Source organism: Canis lupus, chromosome 1 (assembly GCF_048164855.1).
Source record: "Canis lupus baileyi chromosome 1, mCanLup2.hap1, whole genome shotgun sequence".
NCBI lineage: Eukaryota > Metazoa > Chordata > Mammalia > Carnivora > Canidae > Canis > Canis lupus.
Window position 1 is genome coordinate 26,949,614 of NC_132838.1, and position 27,680 is coordinate 26,977,293.

At 38.9% G+C, this 27,680-nt stretch overlaps 1 long non-coding RNA gene across 1 annotated transcript; it reads left to right on the forward strand.

Moving 5' to 3' along the window:
* Nucleotides 1–15,624: 15,624 nt before the first annotated feature.
* LOC140632234 (uncharacterized) lies at nt 15,625–18,228 on the forward strand. The gene is made up of 2 exons (XR_012029751.1): nt 15,625–15,849; nt 16,241–18,228. It is a non-coding gene; the product is annotated as an uncharacterized lncRNA (long non-coding RNA).
* The last annotated feature ends 9,452 nt before the right edge of the window (nt 18,229–27,680 follow it).

Below are 27,680 nucleotides of genomic sequence, written 5' to 3' on the forward strand. Positions count from 1 at the left end.
GAGTGTTCATGCATGCCTTTTCTAATTTTAAAAGTTTGAAGTGGTTGCTCTCTTGATTTACCAGTGAGAGTCTTCTGTGTGTTTCAGTGTGAGAGGGGGGTAGGTGCGTGTGAGTGAAGCCACAGGCCGCTGTCTGAGGTTCCCCTGTGCCCTCTGCCATGTGTTTCTATTTCTGAACCTCTGGCCAGACTCACTTATGCCAACAGAATAATTCAGTGAAGTTCTTTAATTCAGTTCTCATAGTCCAACTGGGAAATATAAAAGAAACCAGATTTGTAGTTTGGGTCTCCGGCCTCTTCTATTTCCATAGTTTATAAATCCTTGGCTTCTCATGGCTAAATGCCTCAGGTATAGACAAGTAGTGATATTTTTAAAATTTATCTTCATCTTTACTATCTTAGTACAGAAAAAAGGGAAAGGTTCTTTGGGGGGTGTTAAATATTCTATATAATAAAAATAATGAATGTATGTCCCTAAATCCCAACCACTTGATGCATAAGATATTATGATCTGGTTTTTATTTAGTATTTGCTATCTTTTCACCTAGGAGGAAGGAATGCTACTGTTTAATTTTTCTGTGGTTCCTTTGCTTGATATTAATGCATTTCTCAGTGTACATTTTGTTTGCATATTAGAACTATTTTTTTAAAAAGATTTATTTATTTGAGAGAGAGAGCACACACAAGTTGGAAGGGGAGACAGAGGGCGTGAGAGAAGCAGACTCCTCGCTGAACAGGGAGCCTAATGCAGGCTTCATCACAGGACTGAGGATCCTGACTTGAGTGGAAGGCAGACACTTAACCCACTGAGCCACCCAGATGCCCCTAGAACTTTTACTATTCTCTTTCCTTAGAATGCATTTGTTGGCCAATGGCTTGGTTATGACTTATTTTTATTCTTTTTAAATGAATGTTTGTTGAAGTCTTTTGTGTCAGATACAGTCTGGGAAACAGATAAATTGTCTTCAGGCAGCTTATATCTAATCACAGGATTAGCTGCTAATTAATTTATCTTCTCTTTTTATCTAATTTGAAATGGAATTTGTAAAATACGTTTGTCAGTAATATTTTTCTAAAGTTGTGTTTTCCTATCCTTTGTCTCCCCCACCGCTAGATATGTTTGGTCTCCTCTCAAATATTTGATCTGTATGTGAAAATAGGATTTATATATTGCATACTACTTTAAATACTGAGCCCTTAAACATTTCAAGAAACAAGACCTAACCTGCAACAAGTCCTGGGAACGTAAAGTGGAAAACCCATTTTGGCCAAGTATGTTTTTAAAGCAGCATCACTATGATTCTCCAAAGCCTCCCTAAGGAGTGGGTTCTGAGGTTTTCACACATATTCAAGGCTTACTAAAAATGCTAACCCTGCTAAATGAGAAGAATATACTATGAATGTCATCCTCTGAACAACTGCGTTTATCTGAGAGAAGGCAGTCCTGGTGCCTTCTCACTCAGATCTTTGTTCAAAGGTCTCTTTTCAGTCAGGCGTCTTCTGTCTCCCTGTGGTGGTCTTCTCTGTGCCCCTCTGTCCCCTCCCCACCCAGTAGAGTCATCATCTCTCAGATAAATGCCCTGAGGGAAACGGGGCTGAGTGATCTGAGAGTAACAGGAAGGGGACTCACTAGGCTTAGGCTCATCGTTTGTTGCCTGTCTCTCCCTGTGGAATGTGACCTCCAGGCAAGCAGAGACCTTTCTTTTCTCATTTACTGTGGTGTCCCTCGTATCCACCTACAACAGTACCTGGCACGGGAAAATCATGCTATGATTACTGTTGCTATTTTTAACTTCTTGCTGAGGGATACACTCTGCTTTCCTACTTTGCAGAACAGTACAGTACATGGGCTTCTCAGATTTTATCACAGGGTGGACTCACAGCCATGTGGTAACACAGACTGCCTTCAGGTTTAGACAATTGCTTTGTTAGGTTTAGTTGATTAACTATTTCATTGGGATGGAGCCAATGGGTATAATAGAACCAGCAGGTGTTTATTAATAATACAACCTTATTTCCTCTTGCTGTTCAGGACTGCCAACTTCTAAACAGGGAGATACCTGAGCCTTTTGTGTGCCACATGACAGTCTTGTATTTTTTTCACAGGTGTTAAAACAAAACAGGGATAAGCAGATTTTGTAATCTTGTGTGTCCTGAGCCAAGCAGAAGTTGTGCGACCTGTTTTCATGACACAGCTCAGAGTGGCTGGCCAGAAATTAAGTAGAACATCATTGGGGGCAAAACATATTTCCATTTATTTAATTAGATCTGTGACCAAAGATCTATTGAAAGTGGGTGGCAGAGTAATAGAAGATATTTTGAAATCTTCTAGATCTTCACCTTTGCCCAGTTACATCAGGGCTGGTTTTTAGGATTTATGGTATACAACATAATTGTATACCATAATTTGTTAATGGAACCAGACTTTAGGCCTAAAAAAACCTACAATCAGGCTTTCAGGGGGCCCATTTGCATTTCTTTGAGAAATTCGTCTTTTAGACTACTCAGTTTAGGGATCCCTGGGTGGCGCAGAGGTTTGGCGCCTGCCTTTGGCCCAGGGCGCGATCCTGGAGACCCGGGATCGAATCCCACATTGGGCTCCCGGTGCATGGAGCCTGCTTCTCCCTCTGCCTGTGTCTCTGCGCCTCTCTCTCTCTCTGTGTGACTATCATAAATGAATAAAAATTAAAAAAATTTAAAAAAAAGACTACTCAGTTTATAATCAATTATTATCAACAATTGATATAAAATGCACATTTATGGGTTTGCTTTAGTTTCATTTCCTTATTTCTCTTAGACTGAGAGATACACTAATATATACATCTAATCTTTCAATGCTAAAGATAAATTCTAAAAAATTTTTTTCTAGTTCCAGAGGCACCTCTTACAAAACTCGAAAGCTTGATGAATGCAGCATTTGACATGACATAAGATCAGAAATGCTGATTTATAGAACCCTCATTATCTTTTAGGTATTGTTTCAGGTGCTATCTTATTTATATATGTGTGCATATAATACTATATCTTAACTATAATCTAGTCAACACATGGTAAATAAATAAATTGAATCTCAGAGAGGTGTGGTAATTTGTTCAATCACACAGCTTAAAAATTGCAGCCCTAGCGTATAAACATTTTGTATGACTCCCAGATTTCTGCCATTTTCATCACATCAGGGTACTTCTCAGAAGACAAAAATGCTCAAAATTCCTTTTAAAAAAGCATTTGAATATAATTGGTAAGACAAATGACATCAAGCCAAATTTGTATAATAACATGAGGCTCAAAATGGAATCCCAAGTAGTATTTAAGAGAATGGTTCATAGATTCAAAGTGAGAAATTTCAACAAGTACAGGCAAGGCTGACACAGCTTGATGTCTGATGGTAATGGCTGTATTACTGGCAATTTTGTAAAATTTTCTTTGAAGCCGCATCGAATTACAATTTGAAAATGGAGTTCAAGCTTTGGTCCATTTTCTTGGATCTAGAGAAATCTGGGTGCACAAAAGGAAGCTCTGGCCTGGCGAACCTATAAGGGGAAGAATAGAGTGTCCCCTTTTTCCTACCATCCATTATGTTTCAGTGTCTGAGGAATGCAGAACCTGGAACAGATTAAGTAATCCACAGCAGCATGGACTTTGTTCACTTCCCTGCCCTAATCTCTTGGGCAGCCACTCTTTTCCTTCCTTATTCTTACAAGATAAAACAAACCTATTTGGGTCCTTCCGTGTCTCTTCATCTTAACCTCACTAGTATTTTAGCCATTCCCCACATTCCCAGCACCACTTACTACACACCGCACACATGCACACACACACAATTGGAGCAAAATTGAATTTCTATTCTTTATTGTCACTCCTTACCATGTGGGAAGTTTACATTTCATTTTCCTAACAAAGCAAGTTTACTCTGCTAATTAAGGATAGGCAGTGTGAAAGCATAGATGGCTTCTATGAAAAGAAAGAATTTTGATAGCTAAGAAATGAAACTGAAAGTGTGCGTGAATGATGCTTTCAGGAATTTTTTCTGAAGTTATTCATTTATGCCTAGCCAGGTTCGGCTATCATAGCTTCAATTTTGAAATGATGTATGTTCCATACACAAATAATTTACAAATCCAGAAAAAAAAATCATTGGGAAATTATGACTTCTAGGACTAGAGTTGAAACAATGCCAACCCCAGAGTTTTGTAAATTGGGCTCTAAGTGTGAAATCTTTCCAGCTGTTAAATGCATCCCATATCAAATTGTATTCAGGGTTTTTTTTTTTTTAATATTTCCTTCTGTATGAGACCTCCTAAAGACACACATACACATACAGACACACACACAGACACACACACACACACACACACACATATATATACACACATACATATATAAGCTAAAATGGAAATATCCTTTTAATTCTTGGAAGATTATGAGAAAAAGCATATGTAAATTTAGTGTACACATGTCATATTTTTGGATGGCTTGTAGTTTTGTTGTATTTATTTATTTGTTTTTATTTTTTTCTGTATGGCTTTCTTAGTTTTCAGAATAGTTCAAATACAGAATTAACTATCACCTATAATCTGCCCACTTGATTGTTTTAAAAGTTCCAAGCATGGACACTCTGTGATCGACACTAAAAAAGGGATTTGTCTTTGACAGATAGACACTTTTCCCTGTTGATACAGCAGCTCTATGGTGCTGACAAGTCCCTCGGAGGAGGTGATGCTCTCTCCCTTTCCCCTTCAGCTTCAGCTAATTTAGTCCAAATGGAACCCAGTCTTGGGATGCCTGGGTGGCTCAGTGGTTGAGTGCCTGCCTTTGGCCCAAGGTGTGATCCTGGGTCTGGGGATCAAGGTCCATATCAGGCTCCCCGACGGGAACCTGCTTCTTCCTCTGCCTGTGTCTCTGCCTCTCTCTCTCTCTGTCTCTCTCTCTCTCTCTCTCTGTGTTTCTCATGAATACATAAATAAAATCTTTAAAAAAGAAAAAGAACCCAGTCTTGTACTCTCACTTATAGGGTATAACTGATTGTCAGTCCAAATTCTCAAACTACCTTTTCTCTTGAAGAATACAAATTTTAATCTGGGCTGATAAGAAGCATAAGATTCTGTAAACTTTAAAATCTTTGATTTTCTGATAATTATTTTCTATTCACTCACACTTCTGTGGTGAAATACCCCAAAGGGAAGTATGTATTCCCCCAGAAGAATATATGATAATTCTTTCCACCTTACCAGATGCAAAGAAAGAAAGCATAGTGAATGGAAACTTTCCTAGTCACTTGCCTTGTGGATGTTTTCTGACCCGTTCTTAGGGGTCTGTCAAACTCAATGAACTGAAGACATACACGTCTTTAAAAGTATTAACTAAGTCCTTCGATCTTGTACTTATTTTCATCCAATTTACAACCATTGTGATACAAGCATTAACATAAAAATTATTATGAAAGACTGTATAAGCTACTAAGAAATGTTGATTGGCTTATCAAATCATGATTTATTTCTTTTTATAGTTTGCATCTTAGTTCTGTGTTATTTGTGAAATCCTCTTTTTGCCTCTTGTGCCACTTTAATGGCCATTGGGAAACAGTGCTGCTGGGGTCAGGGGAGGTGCCAAGACTACTTCTTTGCTCCTTGTAGAGGATATTGTGTTCTGGCTATAAAAGTAAAATGTATTCCTATGCTCCTAGTGTTTATTTATAATTATAAACAAAAATAATTATCCATGATCTTGCCATCATTAATATTTCAGCAAGTCACTTTCTCTTCTTTCTCCGCCCATTTTTAAAACAGAAATTTTGAAATATGTAACAAATATGAGCAAGTCTTATAAACATAGAGATTTGAAACAATGAACACCGTGAAGTGTTGTCATTATGTAAGTGTTGATTTTGAGTCCTTGCCTTTCATCTTGCTAGTACATATAATTCAGAATTCAGAGATGACCAAACACTCTTATTCATGCACTGAGATGATTTAGTTTATAAGACACTCATGGAGCTTGTCATATTGTAATAATAGATCTATAATAAGCTACGGTTTAAAAGAAGCTATACAGAGATGCCTGGGTGACACAGCCCATTAAGCCTCCAACTCTTGATTTCAGCTCAGGTTGTGATCTCAAGGTTGTGAGACGGAGCCTATGTCTAGCTCTGTGCTCAAAGCAGAGTCCACTTAAGTCTCTGCCCCTGCCCCATGTGCTCTCTCTCCCTGTAAAACAAATAAATAAATCCTTTTTAAAAAATAAACAAAATTAATAAATAAAATTAATAACTATACAGAGGTCTCCACTAAAGAAATCACCCTATATGTATTTATTTTGACATTATATCATCAACATTTATACAAACACAAAAAAACAAAATCACAGCAGATTATCCAGGTTAGATTAATTTACATGTGATAATAGCATTCCTTTCTTTCATTCATCATTCATTTGCTTAACAAATATTGCCTGAATGCTTACTCTGTTCCAGGGACTACCTAAGAGCTTAGTATATGTCAGTAAATAAATTCCTTTATCTTTGTCCTTGGGGGAATTTGCTTCTAGTGAATTCCTCATTTCTATTGTCTAAGCTACTTTATTTTTTTAAAGATTTATTTATTTTTGAAAGGGGGGGGTCAAAAGGAGAGGAAGAGAATCCCAAGCAGACTCCCCACTGAGCTCAGAGCCCCATGTGGGGCTTGTTCCCATGACCCTGATATGACCAGAGCTGAAACCAAGAGTCAGATGCTTAACCAACAGAGTTATCCAGGTGCCTCCAAGCTACTTTAAATAATAGAAATTTTCATTAGCTTTTTGGTAACTCTGGGTCCAAGGGGCACCTGGGGCAAAAGATCTGATCCAAAGAGCTACTGTTTACCCCAATGTCATACAGTAAGCTAAAAATTCTGCCCAGATAGTTGCCTATTTCTATTTTACTTTAAAAATTAATTTCAAGGAGATAATTTTACACCAGTGTAGGCATCAAAGACAGAGACTGGGATAATGAATTTTGAATAATACTCCTGAGGCATTTCAGAGACTAAAAGCTACACAAGCAACTAAATTAGCACATTCTCTGTTTGGTCTTGTGCATGTTTGAAAAACCCTGATCTCTGACAGGTTCATGGAAAAGAAAGATACTATAAGGGCTACTGAACTTGGTTCCCAACTGGAAGGTGATTGATTAGTAAATGAGCCATCCATTGGGAATATCATATAATGAATTTCTTCCCCAAGTGTGTTGCCTCTTCCCAGGCATGCTAAAATGTGGGTGCACACAAACCAGATCTAGTGGAATCTCTTTTCCCTCATAATTTACCTTCTGTGGTCAGCAGAATGATGTCCACGGATGCTCATACCCTAATGGAGCCTGTGATTATTAAGAGAAATAGCAAAAGGGATTTCCAGAGGTAATGGAGGAGAGAATGTATCCTGCATTATCCAAGTGGGTCCAATCTAATCAGGTTAAGTCCTCAAAAGCAGAGAAGCTTCTACTGCTGGAGGTAGGACCTAAGAGAAGGTTAAAGAGTTTGAAGGGTGAAAAGAACTCCCAAGACTGCTGGCTTTGAAAATGAAGGAGAACATGAACAAGGGAATATGGGCAGCCTCTGAAAGCTGAGAATTTTACAACTGCATGCCACTAAATTCTGCCAACAACCTGAGTCTGGAAGAGTCTTCACAAGAGCCTCCAGATAAGAAAAGCCAGGCTAGAGGATTCTTGATTTTGACTTTGTAAGACCCAGAGCAGAGCAATCAGTAAAACTCAGACTTTTGATTCACTCACCAAACTGTAACATAGTAAGTCTGTGTTGTTTTAAGCCACTGAATTTGTGGTAATTTATTATGAGAGCAATAGAAAACAAATACACTGTCCAATGTAATTTAATCAGTCAACACTAGGACTTCAGTCATATTTTTGTTAGAATAAATGTATAAATTATCATATCCTGGGGTTTTGTATTAACATTTTGGTCAATTAGTAATAATTTGGCACTTACACGCTCTTCTGCATTTCCTAAGTAGTTTATCAACATCTTTTGTCCATTAAGTCTTTACCCAGGTACAGAAATAGTATATGCTTGAAGAAGTCCCTGCTTAGTGGTTCTTTGGTGACTGATTCCTCTCATCTATGGCATGGGAGCCTATTTACAATGCTGAGTGCTACCTGGGGCCATCCATGCTGTTACCAAAGGCTTGGCCAACAAGGACCCAAATGAGCTATCTGAAAGGTTTGTATACATATAGCCTGGGTGGGAATTATAGATTTACTGAGAAGCCCCAGTGTGCCAGGCTGAGTTCCTTCTTTCTTACCTAGGACATCCTCAAGTAGGTGACAAGTATAACATAACCAGAAAACCTAGTCATGAAGAAAGTTGACTTGATCAACACCTGAGAGCAAGTCAGGTGAACCAGAGGGGATTTTTACACCTTTGTCTTCAGCCTGATTGTAAATCCAGTAACATGGTGCAAGCCATTTCATCTGTATGATTTCACAATGAAATCTAAACCATCTTTTTTGGAAGACTGCTAAGTATAGTGCCAAAGACATACTTTTTGTGGTTAACTCTCTCAACTTTATGCTCATTCCATTGCTATACAATTCTAAAAATCTGATTCCAAAACAATTACCTTGGCTTCCAGGGAATAATTACTTTAATGATCTTTTAAATATTTTCCCCATAAGATTTGACCCTGCCGTAAATTCTTTATTGCCTATTTATATGGTGATAGGGGATTAGGCAGACACCGTTCTTAAGTCTTTATTGAGCTAAAGGAAAGTGGCCGATAGATGGCCTAAAAATCATGGGGAAATTTTAAGGGGGAATGAAAATTCAATATTTCCAGAACCTACAAAAACAACCAAAGTCAATGATAAAAACAGATGTACTGTGTCAAATTAACAACAGAGGGAATGAGAAAATGTCAATTTTTGCATTGAGACTTAGAGTTGGCAACTTTAGTTGTTTACTGATTATATAGATTTCAAAATAACTTTACTGGTATGTATAAATTAACTAATAAATGAGTAAATTAATAAACTAATAAGATTAAAAGAAAATGAAAGGTGGAACTCTTTTGTACAAAGAGATTTGTCCACTTAAATAGTAGAGATGGAAATCATAAGGACAGAGTTTAAGCCAAAAAAAGTGGATTGTTTCTTATATGTAATATATAAAAATGTCTAACAGTTATGTGTTAAGGAGTAATAAACCAGATAAAGGCTTAATAGTCTTTGTAGTAGCAATTGGTCTTCTAAGTTATATAAAATTTAACCACAATGAATATACAGGTTTTTATGGGAAAAAATTTAAAACCTACTAAACTACTTAAAAGAACACCTGAATAAATAAACGGTATGATATGTTTGTGAATGGGAAAGCTTAACATTTTAAAGATATAAATTCTTCCCAAATTATTCCAAAAGTTCAATACAATTCCAATACAAATTTTAGTAGGTTGTTTTTAAGAACTTGACAAATGATTCTAAAATTAGTTTGAAAAAATACAGGTTTGAGAATTGCTAAATCAGTCTTGAAAAGAAGATTCATTATTGAATCTACATGTGGACTATAGTTCACAGTAAAAAAATGTACCTCTCAGAAGTCTGCTCAATTGACCCATCCCCCAGCTGCTTCACTTTAAAATCCATTGCTGTTTGCACTCAAGGACATACTTGCTCCCTGTCAACTATTAAGCATGGCAGATACTATGGACTAAATGTGTTCCCCAAAATCATAGGTTAAAATCGAATCCCCTGTGTGAAGGCATTGGGAGGAGGGACTTTTGAGAGGTGATTAAGTTGTGAAGCTGGAGTCTTCATGAATGAGATTAGTGTCCTTAAAAGAAGAGACCCTAGAGGCCTTGCTTCCTCTTCTGGTTTCCACCATGTGAGGATACAAGAGAAGATGGCCATCTGCAAACCAGAGAGCAGGCTCTTACCAGACACCTTATATGCTAGCACCATGATCTTGGACTTCCCAGCCTCCAGAACTATGAGAAATGTTTGCTGTTAAAGCCACCCAGTCTATGTTATATTTGTCATGACAGCCTGAATGTTGTAAGACATAAGGGATACTAGGGCATGCCATTACTGGGAGACATCGAATGCTTCTGGTGGCCAACTTTGGTTCCAGGACTCTCAAATAGCCTTGCAAAACTCTCTTTAGAACTACATGGCAGCTTAAGAGCTTTCTTCCTTACTTCTCTTCTGCATTTGAGGTGAGATTGGCATTATAGTTTGGTGGCTCTCCCACTCCCCCATTTTGGCATCTGCTTCTTATGGATCCAGACTTAACACATATTACATAGTTCTTATTTTTTTGAAAAATCAGAATGACATTAGCACAGAAACAAACAGAACAAAGCAGAATAAATCACTCAGAAATTAGTCTGTTTTTACTTGTAGTTGATACATGATTAAAAATTGGTACCACATGGGATGCCTTGGTGGCTCAGCAGTTGAGCATCTGCCTTCTGTTCAGGGCAAGTCACAGGATTGAGTCCCACATTGGGCTTCCTGTTTCTCCCTCTGCCTATGTCTCTGTGTCTTTCGTGAATGAATTTAAAAAATCTTAAGAAAAAAAAAGTGGTACCACAAACTTGTGGGGAAAGAATAGCTTGCTAATTGAATGTATTGAAGGAAATTAGTTCATTACAGAGAGAAAGTTAAAATTGTATGTCTTCTTCACAATGTGTACAAAAATAATTCCAAACTGAATTGAAGACAAAATGTGAAAGAAAAAAATTGTTAGGATACTGAAGTGAGAAAGATTTTACAAAAAAAAAAGACTCCAAAGTCTCAAGTCATAAGAAATGAATCAGTATATCAAAATTAAGAATAAAACAGGTGACAGGCTTAAAGAAGATAATTAGAATATTTAGAAGAACAGATATTAATATCTGATGCGTAGAGAACTTCTGCAAATCTTCTGCAAAGAAGAAAGTGATGGAGAGAGGAGGGAGGAAGAGAAGAGGGAGGAAAATAGGCAAAGTAAATAAATTGGCATGTCACAGAAAGGGAAACTCAAATGGTTAATGAGATGAGATTTTATACCCATCAGATTAAATAAACTAGAAAATCATATAATACTCTTTTGGTAAGATTATGGGCAAGTAAGCACTCTCATGCACCATAGGTTTGAATGTAAGCTAGCTATTCTGGAGAACAACTGACAGCACTCATAAAACTAAGGATTCCGTAGGATCCATTAATACCACTTGAGCATTTCTCTAGCACAGCTCCATATGGAGACATGTTTGAAGATGTTGGTCATAGGATTTGGTGTAGGAAGAGAGTGTTGGAAGCTACCTGAGTTCCAAAAACTAGGGGAATAGATAAATGGTATGTTCAGCAACATTCAGCAACAGTGAGAAACAACAAATTAATAGTACTACTGTGGCTAGATCTTTAAATCACAAACATGATAGAATAAAATTGGAGGGATCCCTGGGTGGCGCAGCGGTTTGGCGCCTGCCTTTGGCCCAGGGCGCGATCCTGGAGACCTGGTATCGAATCCCACGTCAGGCTCCCGGTGCATGGAGCCTGCTTCTCCCTCTGCCTGTGTCTCTGCCTCTCTCTCTCTCTCTCTCTGTGCGACTATCATAAAAAAAAAAAAAGAATAAAATTGGAAATAAAATAAGAATTATTACACAATATCAATCATATGAAGTAAGGGCACACACATACAATAGCTCAATAACACTGGACTCTTATGAGGATCATTACACAGCCAAAGACATATAGCACAACATTAAAGAAGGTGCCTGGGGAGGGGAGAGGAATCTGAAATAAGGAGAAAAATAAAACAGGATGGAAACTTGTGCAAACCAATGACGATGGGTGCCATGTACTAGGAAGTAGAAAAAACTGATTTCCCAGTGCTTGATGTCCAAAGCAGATTTTGGAGTAGGACGAATACGAACAGATTTCCAACAAGCATGTTTTATTCTAGTTAAATCACTCTGAGCATTCTGTCTTCTGTCTTCATGTTTCCAGCCACTATAGCATGCAAACTCTAGGAATTCAATAGAACCAAAACTGTAATGTTAGAGTGCCTTGGACAAGTTTCCTTTTATTCACAAGTTATGACAAATTCAACTAAAAGCAATATGCATTTATTATCACACAGTTTCCATGGGTCAAGAGTCTAGCCATCAGTTTAACTGGGCCCTTTACCCAGGGTCTCTCCAGGCTAACCTCAAACTATCTGTCATGGCTCTGATTTTGTCTAAGGCTCAGGGCTCTCTTCTGAATCATGGTTGGTGGCAGAATTCAACTTGTGGCAGAGGACTGAAGCCCTCAGCATCTAGAGGCCATTGGCCATTTCCTGTCATGTGACTCCTCTGCACATCATGGCAGTTTACTCCTTTAAGGCCAGTAGGAACATCTCTACTGCTCCTGTAGAGTCTCTTTTAAAGGGCTTATCTGCTGAAGTCAGGCCACTTAAGGTAATCTTTCTTTTGATTAACTCAAAGCCACCTGATTAAGGGCCTTAATTTATCTGCAAAATTCCTTTGCAATCTAACATAACCTCTCCACAGTAGTTAAATACCTTTGAGATAGCAAGGCAAATATTCATCCATGCATTTGACACATACTAATGGCCCATCCATTATGTGCTAGGAATGAACAAAATACTTGAGGATGAGGAAGATAAAGATTAACAAAATAAAATAGTTGGCCATAAAGGAGCTCTTATTCTAGTGGTGAAGAGAGATGTGTATTCATTTAATTAAAATAGAGTAAAATAAAATAAGATGGAAAATGGTGGCTGGGGTTTGGAATCTGGCATCAAATTGCCAAATCCTGACTGTTGCTTAGTAACTGTGTGCCTTTGGAAATGTGCTTAAATATGCTATGAAACAAAGTAAGGGAAATAAGGAAGAAGGAAAGAAGGGAGAGGGTAAATGGGGAAAACTTACCTCATCTTTTGTAAAGATTGAATGAGTTAATAGAGTTAAAAAATTAGAATGGCACTTGACACAGCTCTAATAATAGAGGTAACTATAAGGTCTTATGGGAGCACAGAGGAGCAGACAATGATAGCACTTTATGGATTTAAAAAAAAAAAAAGAGGCTCAGTGAGTTAAGTGACTTCTCTTTATTCACAAAATTAGTGAGTTAATAGAACCAGGAACAGAAATGAGTTAACCCTGACACCCAATAGTTTAAGGCATTATACTCAGTAAACAAGGTAATACTGGAGGCCAAGAAAATTAAGGCCATTCCACCTCAAATTTAACGTTAACACAAGTACAGCCATCTCAGGCCCCTGTGAATAAGAGCTGAATTTTACAGGAAAAACTGCAGAACACCCTTGACAGAGATGGTCCCATATCAGAATGAGAACAGAGCTCAGAACGCCCTTGACAGAAAGTCCAGTATTGGAATGAAAACAGAGCTTAAGAAATTCCTCCCCCCCTTCTGAAAGTCCCCTAGACCAGCCCATAGAAACCCAACTGTAACCCCCCTCAGGGTCCAAGTCCCTGCTCCGCTGTGTCGGGTGCACTTGGACCCAAGCTCGAGCCTGTAAATAAACCCTCGTGTCCTCGTATCAGTGTCAGCTCCTTGGTGGTTTTCTCGGATTTGCAATCTTGTGCACAACATTTGGGGGCTCCTCCGGGACCGAGAGGCCCCCAGGACCCCATCCGGAGGGTTTCACGCCTGGTGAGTACTCAACTTTTTCCACCTTTTGTGCGCATAGTCTCTGAGAGCTCTAAACTGTATTTTTACCTGTAGGAATTCCAATCTGTATTAGGTCGACATTGGCTGAGACAGACGTGCTGGCAGGCGATCCACCGGGGGTCTTGGGAGACGTCCCTTGGCCCCGCCTGGAGGACGGGGTCCCCATCTGTAAGGAGGGCCGACTGCCAGCCCTTCGGGTTACTTTCTGTTTTGTCTCCGCGGCCGCACGGGAACGTTTGTCTGTGTTACTGTGTCCTTGTTAACTGTGCATTTGTCTGTGTTACTGTGTCTTTGTTAAGTGTCATAACTGTCTGTGCCTTGGTATGGACTGGGGACATAATGGGGCAGACACAAACCACCCCCCTGTCTCTTATGCTCTCCCACTTCTCCGACGTTAGGGAAAGAGCTCACAATCTGAGCACAGACATAAGGTGGAACTTTCCACCTACCTATTATCTTACAGGTTAAGGCCGTGATCTTCAGGGATAAACCGGACCGCCACCCTGACCAGGGGCCCTACATCCTGGCCTGGCAGGACATGATCGAGAATCCCCCTCCTTGGCTAAAACCATTTTTACACCCCAAAGCAGGACCTACCAAGACTCTAGCCCTGCCAAAGGCCGAGAAGGAGACTGACTCTAAGACTTTTTTTTTTTTTTTTTCCAAAAATCCCCTTTATCTGGTCTTGCAGGATTCCTCCCCAGAGGACCTGATTCTCCCACCGCCCTACCCGACGCCCCCTCGGCCTCCCCCCCCATCAGAGGCACCGGGGGCTGCAGAAGGGGAGCCACCCCTCCCTGATGAGGGAGTCCCTGTGTAGGGGCAGGCAGCGGAGACACGCTGACAGACCCACCGGGCGGCCCCACCCCCTAATGCAGGGCCAGCCAACTCCACCGACCCTCCCCTCCGCCCCATGGGACCCCCGAGGAGACCGGTGGACAGCCAATGTTATATTGGCCGTTCTCCACCAGTGATTTATATAATTGGAAAACCCAGACCTCCTAAACACTGCCTTCCCCTTATCCCACCCTACCTGGGACCACAACTCCAGCTGAAGGTAAGGAGAGACTCCGGGTCCACCGCCAGACTCTAGGGGCAGGTCTCCAGGAGTCCGCGCACAAGCCGACCAATCTGGCCAAGGTATATGTTGTGAGACAGGGTAAGGATGAGAGTCCAGCAGCCTTCTTAGAATCATAGAGGCTTTTAGGCAGTACACACCTATGAACCCAGAAGCCCCAGAAACAAAGGCCGCAATTATCATGGCTTTTGTTAACCAGGCCACTCCAGACTTCAAAAGAAAACAAATGGGATTAAATTCACTGGACATCTAGGTCTTTTCCAAACAGGAAAAAGTGCTGAAACGTGCATTTGAATCTGTTGGTGAACATGCTTTGTACTTAACTGTTTCATAAATTTGCCATCTAAAGAATTCTGGTGTGACAATTCAAAATCGGTTACTCCTTAGTTTTCACTGGAGACTAAGGTTTCTAAGAATGAGAAACTCTGCTAAAATAAGACTGATGACTGAAAGGAAGCAACTCTGTATGTAGGAAAGGAGATATGTAAGAAAGATATAAGGAATGGGAATATATTTTTGTTCAAGGTAAAGAAAAAGAATTTCTAAAATTTTTTAAAAGAAAGCAATTTTGTCCTAAATGAGTCTGTCTGAAAAAAAAATGGCTTGGGACAAATTCTGAATGCAAAGGAAGGTGTAGAAGGTTTTGTGTGTGTGTGTGTGTGTGTGTGTGTAGAAGGTTTGTGAAGGGAAATCCTTAGAAAAGAATTTTAGATATGGTCAGGACAGACTATCAGATATGCGGGGGCAGCCGTAACCACGGAAAGGGAGATCATCTGGGCAGAGCCGTTGGCAGCCGGAACATCGGCTCAATGGGCAGAACTGATCGCACTGGCCAAGGCGCTGGCCATGGGGGAAGGTAAACGAATAAACATCTACACCGACAGCAGGTACGCCTTCGCCACTGCTCACATCCACTGAGCCCCCTACACAGAGAGAGGGCTTCTGACAGCAGAAGGAGAGACTGTTAAAAACAAAACAGAGTTCCTTGAACTCCTGAAGGCCGCAGACTCTAGCAACATCCTGCCAGAGGAACTAGGATGACGACTCCTATCCAAAATGCATCGGAATACTCATATGGGAACAAGAAGGATGGAAGACATCTTACCGAGGTATGGTTTTCCTGTTAGAATTGGATCAGACAACGGACCAGGATTGGTCTCTAAGGTAACACAGGGAGGGGCACTAGTACTTGGGGCAGATTGGAAATTACATTGTGCATATAGGCCCCAGAGCTCAGGACAGGTAGAGAGGATGAACAGAACATTAAAGGAGACCTTAACTAAATTAGCCCCAGAGACTGGTGGGGACTGGGTGACTCTCCTCCCCTTCGCCCTATATAGGGTATGAAACTCCCCACATAAGATGGGACTGACCCCCTATGAGATCATGTTCGGTATTCCTCCACCTATTTTTCCTAATTTAAAACCTGAGGTGCTTGCTGAATTTGATGATCACCAACTCCTTTTCTCTCTCCAAATGTTACAATGAACCCATGAGCAGGTGTGGCCTAAGCTGAGGGCCCTCTACGAGACTGGGCCATCCCCGGGCCCCTATCGATGTCTGCCAGGTGACTGGGTGTATGTCCAGAGATACCAATACCAGACACTTCAACCACACTGGAAGGGACCCTACATCATGATCCTGACCACTCCCACCACTATCGAAGTCGACGGGATTACTCCTTGGGTCCATTACACCCACGTCCAGCCAGCTGATCCACACGCTGTTCTCAAGGACTTTGTTCCAGAATGGAAAAGCCAACCCGACAAGGACAATCCCCTAAAGCTAAGACTACATCATTCTCATGTACCCTGCTAATGTTACTTGTGCTGTATCCCCTCGCGGCTAAAACCAACCCTCATCAACCACTAAATCTAACTTGGCAGATCCTCACCCCGAGTTCTATGGAAATAATCACCCAGCTGTCAGGAATACACCCTAGGGGAACCTGGTGGCCCAATCTAACCTTTGACTTTTGTGACCCAACACTTTTCCGGGGCTGCCACAGCCCCTCGGCTCTCCTTGGCCAAGTACCATGTGCCAGTGTGTGGAGCTTAAGCTCCCTCTGTGCCACTTGCTTTTAGGCATGCCTGGCCCCCTTTCTATCTGACCATAATAAGGTCTCCAAATGTGGAGGCCCCGAGGATTACTACTGTAAAACATGGGGTTGCAACAAACTGGGACATGTTGTTGGCTGTCACAGGTTCCGGACGGCCTTATAAAAATCCAACAAAACACCACAGGCCTCTCATGCTCAGGCATTATGGGAGCAAACTCCCATCTCCTCTGTAACCCGGTCACCATTTCCTTTATGGAGGCTGGGAAACAATACAAATTGGGGAATAAGACTCCTATGGGGACTCTGGCTTTATCTACACGAGCACGATTATGGAGTCCAATTCATGATCAGGCAACTTGAAAAGCCTTTAAGTCAAACTCAAGGGGTAGGCCCCAACCCTGCACTAGTGCCACTAGTGCCATCCCAATCTCAGGCAAAAACAAGGCCACTAGTGGTCAGAACTGCTGTACCCCCTTTAAAATCCTCCTGTAACCCCTCCGATGGGGCTACCCCAGTTCTGACTTGCCTTCCCCTCGACCCCTCTCAGCACCCTCTTTTGACCCTAATGTCCCAGGCTTACAAATTCCTCAACACAACTAAGCCCGCTCTTACCCGATCCTGCTGGCTGTGCTATGACATCCACCCCTTCTTCTATGAGGAATTGCAATAACAGGTTAATATAAAACAACCTTCAGTCCCAATGACTGTAGATGGCAGCAAAAGACTCAAGGACTCACTTTACAATCAATATCAGGTCAGGGGCTCTGTATAGGCACCCCCTCACCCCAATACCAGTCCCTATGTAATGATACCAAATCTATATCCAGCCAGGACTATCACCTACCTCCTCAAAACTGTTGATGGGCATGTTCTACAGGCTTAACCTCCTGTTTTCATGGCTAGACACTCAATCAGACAAAGGGCTTCTGTGTATTAGTTCAACTACTTCCTAAAATTATTTATCACTCAGATGAGCAGGTGCTTCAATGGTTTAATGCAGGCACCCACAAATGAGATAGAAGAGAGCCCATCTCAGCTGTCATCATCGCTATGCTGTTGGGACTTGAGTTAGCAGATGCAGGGACAGGTATAGCCTCACTAGTCGCTCCAGAACTCCACTACGACAGTCTTAAAGCAACAATTGATCTAAACATGGAATGGATAGAAACCTCTATCTCCCACCTCCAAAATTCCCTAACATCCTTGTCCAAGGTTGTCTTTCAAAACAGAAGAGGATTAGACTTAGCCTTCTTACAACAGGGAGGGTTATGTGCTGCCCTAAACGAAGAATGCTGTTTCTACACTGACCACTCAGGGATAGTCCGAGAATCTATGGCAAAGGTCAGGGAAAGTTTGGCTAAATGAAAACAATGATGACTGTGAAGATGATGATAATGATGATGATTAAAATTTGTCAAACCAAGAAAAATTTTCAAAATTATAGCCTCATTTACTTCTTAAAAAAACTGATAAATGTCTTTCATTACAAGATCTCCCAAATTCGTTTTGGGGATCTAGGGAGATAATAATCTTAACAGTTCAAAACATATTTTAAAGGGATCTGTGTGTGCTATCTAAATTCTGCTCCATTGCCCAAAAAACTTACTAAACAAAACAAAAACAATGCCAACTACATGCCCATTTATTCAATATATGATTATTATTCAATATATGATAATGAACAACTATTTTGCACCAGGTATTATGGATACAAAAAGAATAAGACAAATTTATAGCATCTCCAGGCAAGAAAAAATTCCAGCTCTTCACCCAACAGGGGCATTGGCTGCAGTAATAACAAGATTCTAGAGAGATTGCTGGCTGCTTTGAACACCAGGATAGCCTGCAACTGCTTAACTGTCCTCACCTGTGCCTGTCATGGCCCACACTGAAATGAAAAGTTATTACTCGGTATTTTCTGGGATTAGTTTGAGCATCTGTTTATCCTGAGCAGTAGATAGAAAAGAATTGTTACAAGTTAGTGAAGTTTGATCAGCTTAATAAAATCAGCAGTGCAATTCAATTCTACCTACCAGGCCAACTTTTAAATTCATACCCAAATTAATAATAGAAATGTACAGTTAAAAGATGCTTTGATCTTAAGGATTCCAAAGGCTTTGCAAATTTAGGTGGTTGATATTCAAGAATGGAGTTTACACACAGCTGTTTGAAGTAGCAGAACAGCCTGGTAGTATCTTCCACTGAAAGCAGAGTTAGGCTCCTAAAAATTCCACTGGGCCTTGAGGAAAATAGGATTTGGGAAAATAAAAACAATATTCTATGAGCAGTTTTATATTCTTGCAATGAAACAATAATGGTAGTCATTAACCAAGTAGATTATCGAGGAAATCTAACACATTAACTTTTATGAATGATTGGTATGTTATGGTGATTTCTATTTATAATTTACATACCATAAACCTTCATCCTGAATAAAATGTAAGGAAGGTTGTATTATTTTAATACATAAGTATGATTTTTCTACCTACTACTCCACCCAAATATCTATTTAAGGTGTTCATATTACTTGTCATACAAACTGACAGATTTTGAGAATGAAATGAGGGACTTTCAATCATTATGCTAGGGTGACAGATAACTAGGGCTGTCCTAACCAGGACATGTGTCTATCCTCTTATTAGTGGGTTTGTGTTTTTTTTTTTTAATTTTCACAATGTTGACTCCTGCATTCTGGGCTATACTTCCCATATCTCTGAATTCCATCTCCCCTCATCTCAGATTTTTCTCTTTCAGCATTTTTCCTATGGACCTCTGTCCCCTCTCTCATGTAGTCAGTAACTATTTAATAAACTTGTTTCACATATCAGATATTATTCTGATAACTGGAGATACAGATCTTGACCTTTAGATGCTTATATTCCAGCCTTGGAAGGAGGTAAACTTTAACTAACAACATAATTACATGTAATTACAGTTTTGAAGAGCTCTGTGGAGGGAAAAATCATACAGTATCTGAGCTCCCATGATCTGTCATTTTTAAAATATTTTATTTATTTATTCATGAGAGACACACACATACACACACAGAGGCAGAGACATAGGCAGAGGGAGAAGCAGACTCCCTGCAGGGAGCCTGATGTGGGACTCGATCCCAGAACTCTGGGATCACAACCTAAGCCAAAGGCAGACACTCAACCGCTGAGTCACCCAAATGTCCCACCCATGATCTGTCTTAGCTGGGACAGGTATAGCTCTTTCTTTATAGCTGCCATCTAGTTTAAAAACTGGAGAATATATTTGCCATTCCTCATCTCAGTCAATTGTTAGGACCACACTTTTTGTTTTCTGCCATCATCTCCTTCTGCATCCCCTTTCTTGTAATTATTCTTTTACATTTTAAAATTTTTATTTTTTCTTTTTCTAATTATACAGTACAGTATAATTACACTGAACTCTCTTTCTGCTTAGGATGAGATACAAAATTAAGTTAATCAATACTCCAATTTCACACAAATATGTAACAATGCAAGAAAAGATACCTATGCAACTCACAGGTAAGTTTGTAAAGAAGAATTTTAAGAAGCTTGTCTTAATTAATACATTGATACTTGATGCCTTTGTCAATTCCTGGTCTCCTTCAGTCCTTTGCTCTTAATGCCTCTTCCTTATGCTTCCCTATGAGTCAATGTTTCCTATCATTCTGTTCTTAGCCTTCTTCTAACTTATTTTGGTTGGAAAACTCTTCTTCCATGACTTCAAACACCACCTCTCTGTAGATGACTTTGAAAACACTCTCTTCCACTGTCTAGAGAGTTTCCTACAAAGAGCAATTTTGCATATTCAACTGGGTGCCAGGTAGTGTCACAGCTCAATCTACCGAATGCCACAGCTCAAGCACAGTAATCTCCCATCTCGAATTACTGCAATAACCTCTAACTGGCTTCCATGTCTCCAGCCTATCCCCTAGTTGATCTTTCTCAACTGCATCTGTTGTCTTAAAACCATTCTCTGGCTCACCGTTGTTCTTTAATCAAAGTCCGAGATCTTGACATACACTGATATATCCTGAAAAATCTGACCTCTGGTTTTCTCTCTAGACTTGCTTACTATTTCCAATCTTTACCCCCTTCTCTAGCCCTGAAAGAACTCATACTTTCTCTTAATTCCAATACATTGCACATGAATTTCCTTCTTCTGGACATCTTTTTCCTCTTTTAACTGACTTCCACTCATCTCTCAAGGCTCAGTCTCTTGGAAGCTTTCTAGAACCCCAAAGTCTGGACAAGGTGCCTTTGCAATGTGTTTTCATAATAGCTTTTCTGTCTGTTATCATAACCCCATCTTATTCTTGCATTTTATGTTACCCACATTACCTCTTGGTTGTCAGTTGCATCACTGTATGCAATGTAAATACTGCCATAGAAAGGTAAGACTGTATGTAGGCACTCAATAATTATTTGTTTCATATAAGGACCTTGAAAGTGGTTAGACTTTGGTAGGAGCTATGTAAGTCTAAAGAAGGAAGAGTATTAGCAAAGATGTATAGAGAGATTGGAAAATACAAAGCAATTATAGTTATTAGGTCATTCTGAGTAAAACATTAGTTTTTACAGGAAAATGAGAGTGAAGGCTTGAACAGCGGAGATCTTGAATGTCAAATACAGGCATTTGATATTTATTCTCAACTCACTGCTCATTGGATTCACCTGGGAAACTATTTAAATCACCAATACCTGGGCTCCACCTCCAGAGATACTGATTTAATTGTAAACCGAGGCAGATATTCAAGCACAATCATTAAAAAAAAAAAAAAAAAAAACCTTTCTAGGTGAATCCACTACAGTTGAGAACCGTAGATCTAGTAAACAATAGGAACCCACTGAAAAATTTTTTTTTACCATTATCTGGTATGTATTAAATTATTAATAAAAATGTATAAATAAGTGAATATTGATGCTATACATACCAGTTCTCCTTGTTATTGGTTATAAAGATTTGTTCATGTTTTATAAAATAGATTTTTTCATTTAAAAAATGCCACAGAGATCTTATTTCCCTTTACTAGGTAGCACATAATCATTTAACACAAAGCAAGTTGATTATATCTAATGTCCTAAATCTGTTTTTCTTTTTGTGTGAACACAAGTACTTTAAACATGATTTGAACAGTTTTTTTAGAATGTACACTTTTTTCCTCAACACTTGCTAATGTCTAAATGTTTTAGGTAAAATGTACTATTTCTAGTGATGCTCTAAAAGCCCTGGCAATGAAAGAGGTAGAGTGTTAGTGTATTCTAAATGCCACCTTTTCAAATCCTTTACTCATTATGAAATGTTCTCCTAGCTCTATCCTTGGGCCCTAAACTATAGAAAACCTTCCAGTTAAAGCACAGAGAATGATGATAGAATCCCATAACACAGTATCTCCAAAGAGTAATTTGTACCAGCTTCATCTTCATGTTTGACAATCTTGATTTGATCCTGAGATTAATAGAGACTTTAGAACACAATTCATATATTTAGTATATAGCATGAGCTTTGTCATGTTCTTAATTTATAAAAATTATAAATGTATATATATGCTAATCTAAGAATTCCTTGTTGATAGCAGTTACCTCTAAGATACTCTACAGATTTTAGTCTCATTTTGAAAAGGAAGCTAGTAACAGTATACACTGCTTTTCTCAAAATTAATAATTCTCGATTCAATATGGTATTCTTGACAGGCAGGCATGGAAATTACAAGATATAATCACAAAACATGATCAAAGAAGTAGATACAGTCATTTCTTAGATTGAAAGTGTTGCAATGATTACACTATTGCAAAAGTAGAAGGGAATAAGAATTGTCATTATCCAGTGAATTAATATAGTCATTAATCCACTTGAGAAAAAAAATGTGTTTTTCTGAAAATGTCCAGCATTTATGTCCCTGTAAAACATATCCTAATATTGACTCTTTTGCTAGGAACCAAGGATGTAATTTTTCTTTAGTGAGAAGGAAATTGGTTGTAAGAAATTCATATTTAGGGAATAGATTTAAAACCCTTTATTTAAAAAAAAAAAAAAGCCTTATTTTCACCACATTTTCCCTAATTTCCATGCTTTATCTTTTATTTTTTATTATATTTCCAAACATCCAATAAAAAAGAAAAAGATGCAATGGGAAGCTCAGAGCCCACAGTCCAATCTGATTATAAGTAATCAAATAAAAATCAGGTATTTATGCTAGCCAGAGCTGAAGTTTATTGAGAGATTCTCTTAATGTAAGAATTCTGGTTGTCCATTCAGTCATAAATAAAGGCAATAATTATAAACCTTAGGGGGAAGAATAACAGAACATTTTTGAAAATATACTGTTTCATAATCTAATTGAAGATAAAGAAAACTTTTTGTAATGTATGATTATATATAGTTCTGTGTGACTAGTGAATGACGTCTAGAGGGATTGCTCAAGGTTAAAGAAAAACTCTAAGGAATTCTTGCAGCAACATCCTGAAATAAGAGCTCTCACATAATAGATTCACTGTGGTTTCCTACATGAAGCAAGCCTGAACGTGGGGAACACGCAACCTTTAACTCTCCAGGATCAGGGAGAGAATTGGCTCATACATCTGAGTGCTTTTAGCTTTAGTTTACCCTCTGTTTAAAAAAAGAGTTATGAGATTAGCTAAACTTGATCATTTTCCTTTTCCCTTTTGTAATCTCCTGCCTGTACTGTAAGATATATGATGCTTCCTTTTCCCTTCAAATGGAAGCTAAAATGCATTTTCCAGGCATACAATGTTATAGATGCAGTAGAGAATTTGAGTAAGTGATCTGAATCTACAGCATGTACATGTAAGAGTTAAAAGAAGACAAAATCTTTCTCATCATGAAGAATGTGAGTGCAATAAGGATGAGAATGTTCAGTTGTGTATGGGTGGAAAATGGGGAGATTGGTATTTTGGCCTTGAATCCCGAAAGTGGGCATTCATCTACATCTACAGTGGACATTCAACTACAGTTTCTCTGTAGTTTTGACTTGATCATCCTTATCTTTTAACCACTTTACCACGATTATTTTAATAAAGAGCAGCACTCTTTCTACTGATAAGAGCCCTAGTGTTGTGAAGATGGCAGTTTTTCTCAAGTTAGATTATTAATAGTACAAATCCTAGTCAGATTTTCTTGAATTCATAAGCATCCAGAAGAATAAAAAGGGAAGAAATCAAAGAAATTTTTGAAAAAGAAGAATGCTGGGGGACTTGCTCTACTGGCTATTAAAACCATAATATAGAACTATAATAACACAGCAGAGTTTCCTAGGTTCAAGAATCAAAAGGCAGATCAAAGAGATAAGAGATCTAGAGACAAATCTCAATAATTGTAAGTATTTATTACATGGCATAGTTACCATCACAAATAAAAATAAGCAAAAATAATTCTAGGAAACCAAATTAAATCATTTAATAAAACTAAAATTTTAAAATAAAATAAACCACACAGGAAAAAAATTAATGTATGATTCTGTGAGAGCAGGTTAAATACACTAGATCTTAATATTACATCCAAATGAATTTCAGATACGTTATAAAGTAGTGTCAAGAAATAAAACTCACAAAAAGAAATAATTTATATAAATAGTAATCTGAGCCCTGACTTTAGAAAAAAAGGAAGTAACCACCAAGGGAGAAAAAAAATATTCAATATTTTCGAGTGCATAAAGTACCCAAACCATGATATATCAAAACCTATCATAGGCAAAACTAAGGAGTCAGCAATAAACTTGGAAAGCATTTTCAGAAAAATGACACAGGATTATGCCATTACATATAACTCATGCCAATTAGCAAATTTGCCAATAAGATATTGGACCAAAGTTTGAAGATAGAATTTATTGATAGGAATATAGATGTGACTAATGAATACAATAAAACATGTTTGCCTTCACTACCAAATACATTTTAACTACCTATCAACTTAAAATAAGATAGCACCATGACCCAGAGACTAGTGGGGTAGGGGATAAGGAAGGTACAGTGGGATTTCATGCATACCCAACCCTGCCCCCAGACTATCCCTCATAAAAGAGGGGTTTTGTCACCCACCCTTCCTTAGGAGTCCCTAGTCTAAGAATGATAGAAGAATTAGTCAAAGAGAAGAAAGAGACAGCACAGGTGCTATAGTATATGAGCAAGTTTATTTTATGTTGATGTTTCAATGTAGTACTGGGCCTGGAGGAATCGTTTTTTTCATCTCATCTTTTATCAGCAGGATCATGACTCTTTGCAGTAGATCCCTTTCCGACCTCAAAACTATGATGAAGAGGAAAAAAAAAACTAAGATGGTGAAAAAGGAGAACTTTTTTTTTTTTTTTTTTTTAATTCATGAGAGACACACACACACACAGACGCAGAGACACAGACAGAGGGAGAAGCAGGCTCCATGCAGGGAGCCCAACATGGGACTCGATCCTGAGTGTCTAGGATCACGCCCTGGGTTGAAGGCAGTGCTAAACCCCTGAGTCACCCGGGCTGCCCAGGAGAACTTTTTAAAGTCCATCAGCAATAACCTTCCAATGCACAGTTGGTCATTTAGGAGAAAAGTAAAAAGATGTTCTTATCATTTTGTGGGCCACTTCTGTGTGTCACATTTTCTAAGCCAAAGATGATCTTTCTAGCAATGGACTTGTAAGCAAGAGAGGATGGTTAAGAAATTATCAGAGCCTTTCTGAAACAATCACTTATGATGTAAATGAAAAAATGTTGAGGGAGTCTGATACTAATATTGGTCACTTTAATTGTTTCAAGCTTTCTATAAAGCATGTAAGGTAGTAAGAGTTTTAAATTTTTTAAATATATCTTTTTGACCCCTAATTGCACTTCTAAGAATTACTCATTGAACAAACTTTTTTTGTTTTTAAATGCCTCCTTTGTGCTGGATGTTTTACTAGGAGGTTGTGATGGAGCACTTAACAAGGCAGGCCAGGTGTTTGCTCTTACAGGACTTATATTTTCATGGGGCTGGGGGGAAAATAGACAATAAACATGTACATAAATAAACAGACAAGATATTATAGAAAGTGATACATAGAATAAGGAAAATAAATTTGTTAAAGAGTGACAGGGGATTTTCAGGGAAATTATTATTGAAGAGGTGATATATTAGAGTTGTCCAGAGAAAGAGAACCACTAGGATAGAGATCTATCAGCCATCTATCTATCTAATGATCAATTGACCTTATTTTTTTTTTAAGATTTTATTTATTCATTCATGAGAGATGCAGAGGGAGAGGCAGAGACATAGGCAGAGGGAGAAGCAGCCTACCTGTGGGGAGCCCCATGCAAGACTTGATCCTGATCCTGGACCTGAGGATCATGCCTTGAGCTGAAGGCAGACACACTCAACTGTTGAGCCACCCAGGCATACCATCATTTGACCTTCTAAGGAATTGGCTGATATGCATGTGAGGCTATCAAGTCTGAAATCTTCAGGGAAGGTGGGAGACTGAAAACCCAGGGAAGGGTTAATGTTGCAGTCTTGAGTACAGAGGCAATCTGGAGGCAAAATTCCTTTTTTTTTTTTTTTTTTTTCTGGGGACCTCAGTCTTTTCTCTTAAGGCTTTCAACTAATTGGATGAAGTTCACCCATAATGAGATTTAATCTGCTTTACTCAAAATCTAAATGACTTAAATGATAATCACATCTAAAAAAATATCTTCACAGAAACATCTAGACTGATTTTTGACCCAACAACTGGGTGCTGTAATCTAGCCAAGTTGACACATCAAATTAGTCACCATAGGTGGTATTTCAGCCTGACAAGTTAATGACAAGATGTAATCAGCCAAGTGTGGTCCTAGTGGAACAGATGCAGAGATTCTAAGGTAGGAAGGAAAGTTTGGACACAAAAACAAGACCTCTATGCTGGGGTTCCAGTTGCATGCTGGAGCCTCCTCATATTGTCTCCCAAGAGCTAAATATAGGACTCTCTTTCTAACCCCACATTCAGTGATATGATGCTAGCAGCTTGAAATCATTCAGAGAAATCAGCAAATGCCACTAAACAGGGCTTTTGATTACTCCTACTTTTTAAACATTTACTAGCATAGTACTGAAAAATGGAAAGAAAGAGGTAGACTTGGGCCTTAAATGTCATGTTAAAATATTTCTATCTCAATCTAAGTGTGAAGATTGGCACCTTTGAGTCATTCAATGAGTCAAAATGACTCTTACTATATTGATGAGGATGCTAGTGAGAAGGTGATTGAAGCAATCTAGAGAAGAGATGTTGGGGCTTGGGCTAGAGTTATGATAGGCACAAGGAGAGTGGTGGACAGGTTTGTAGGACAAGATTCAGGAGTGCCAACAGGTGGATGTAAGAAGGTGCAAGGAGAGAAGTTCAGAATGATCCTTGGGATATTGACCTAAGCAACTAGGCCCATTTTTGGTCATTTTATGAGATGGGAACACTTGGAAGGGAAAGGTTCAGCAAGGAAGTGGCAGTGTGGGGTGGGGGTAGAAATCAGTTGTAGCTTTGGGTCCATGGATGTTGAGATGCCCACTAGACTGAAATGTCTGAAGTTGTTAAGGGAAAATTTTATGTGAGTTTGGAACTCAGTGGAAAGGTCAGGGTCAGAGATTAAATTTGGAATCATCTCTATGTAGATGCTCACTTTCTTAAGGAAATATTCCAAAATTCAGAGAAAGACTTAAAGATTGGGATAAAAGAAAGACACAAAATGTGTACACTATATGACTAAGAGAGACACAGGAGGTAATAAGTCAACATATTAACAGGTTTGCTATGATTAGTATAATTATAGGTAATTATTCTTAAGAGGTTTTTTTTGTCTTGTTTTTTTTTTTTTTGGTCTTTAAGAAATTCACTACAACAAACAAATCATTCTTGAAACTAAACATACTCTTACTATGTTA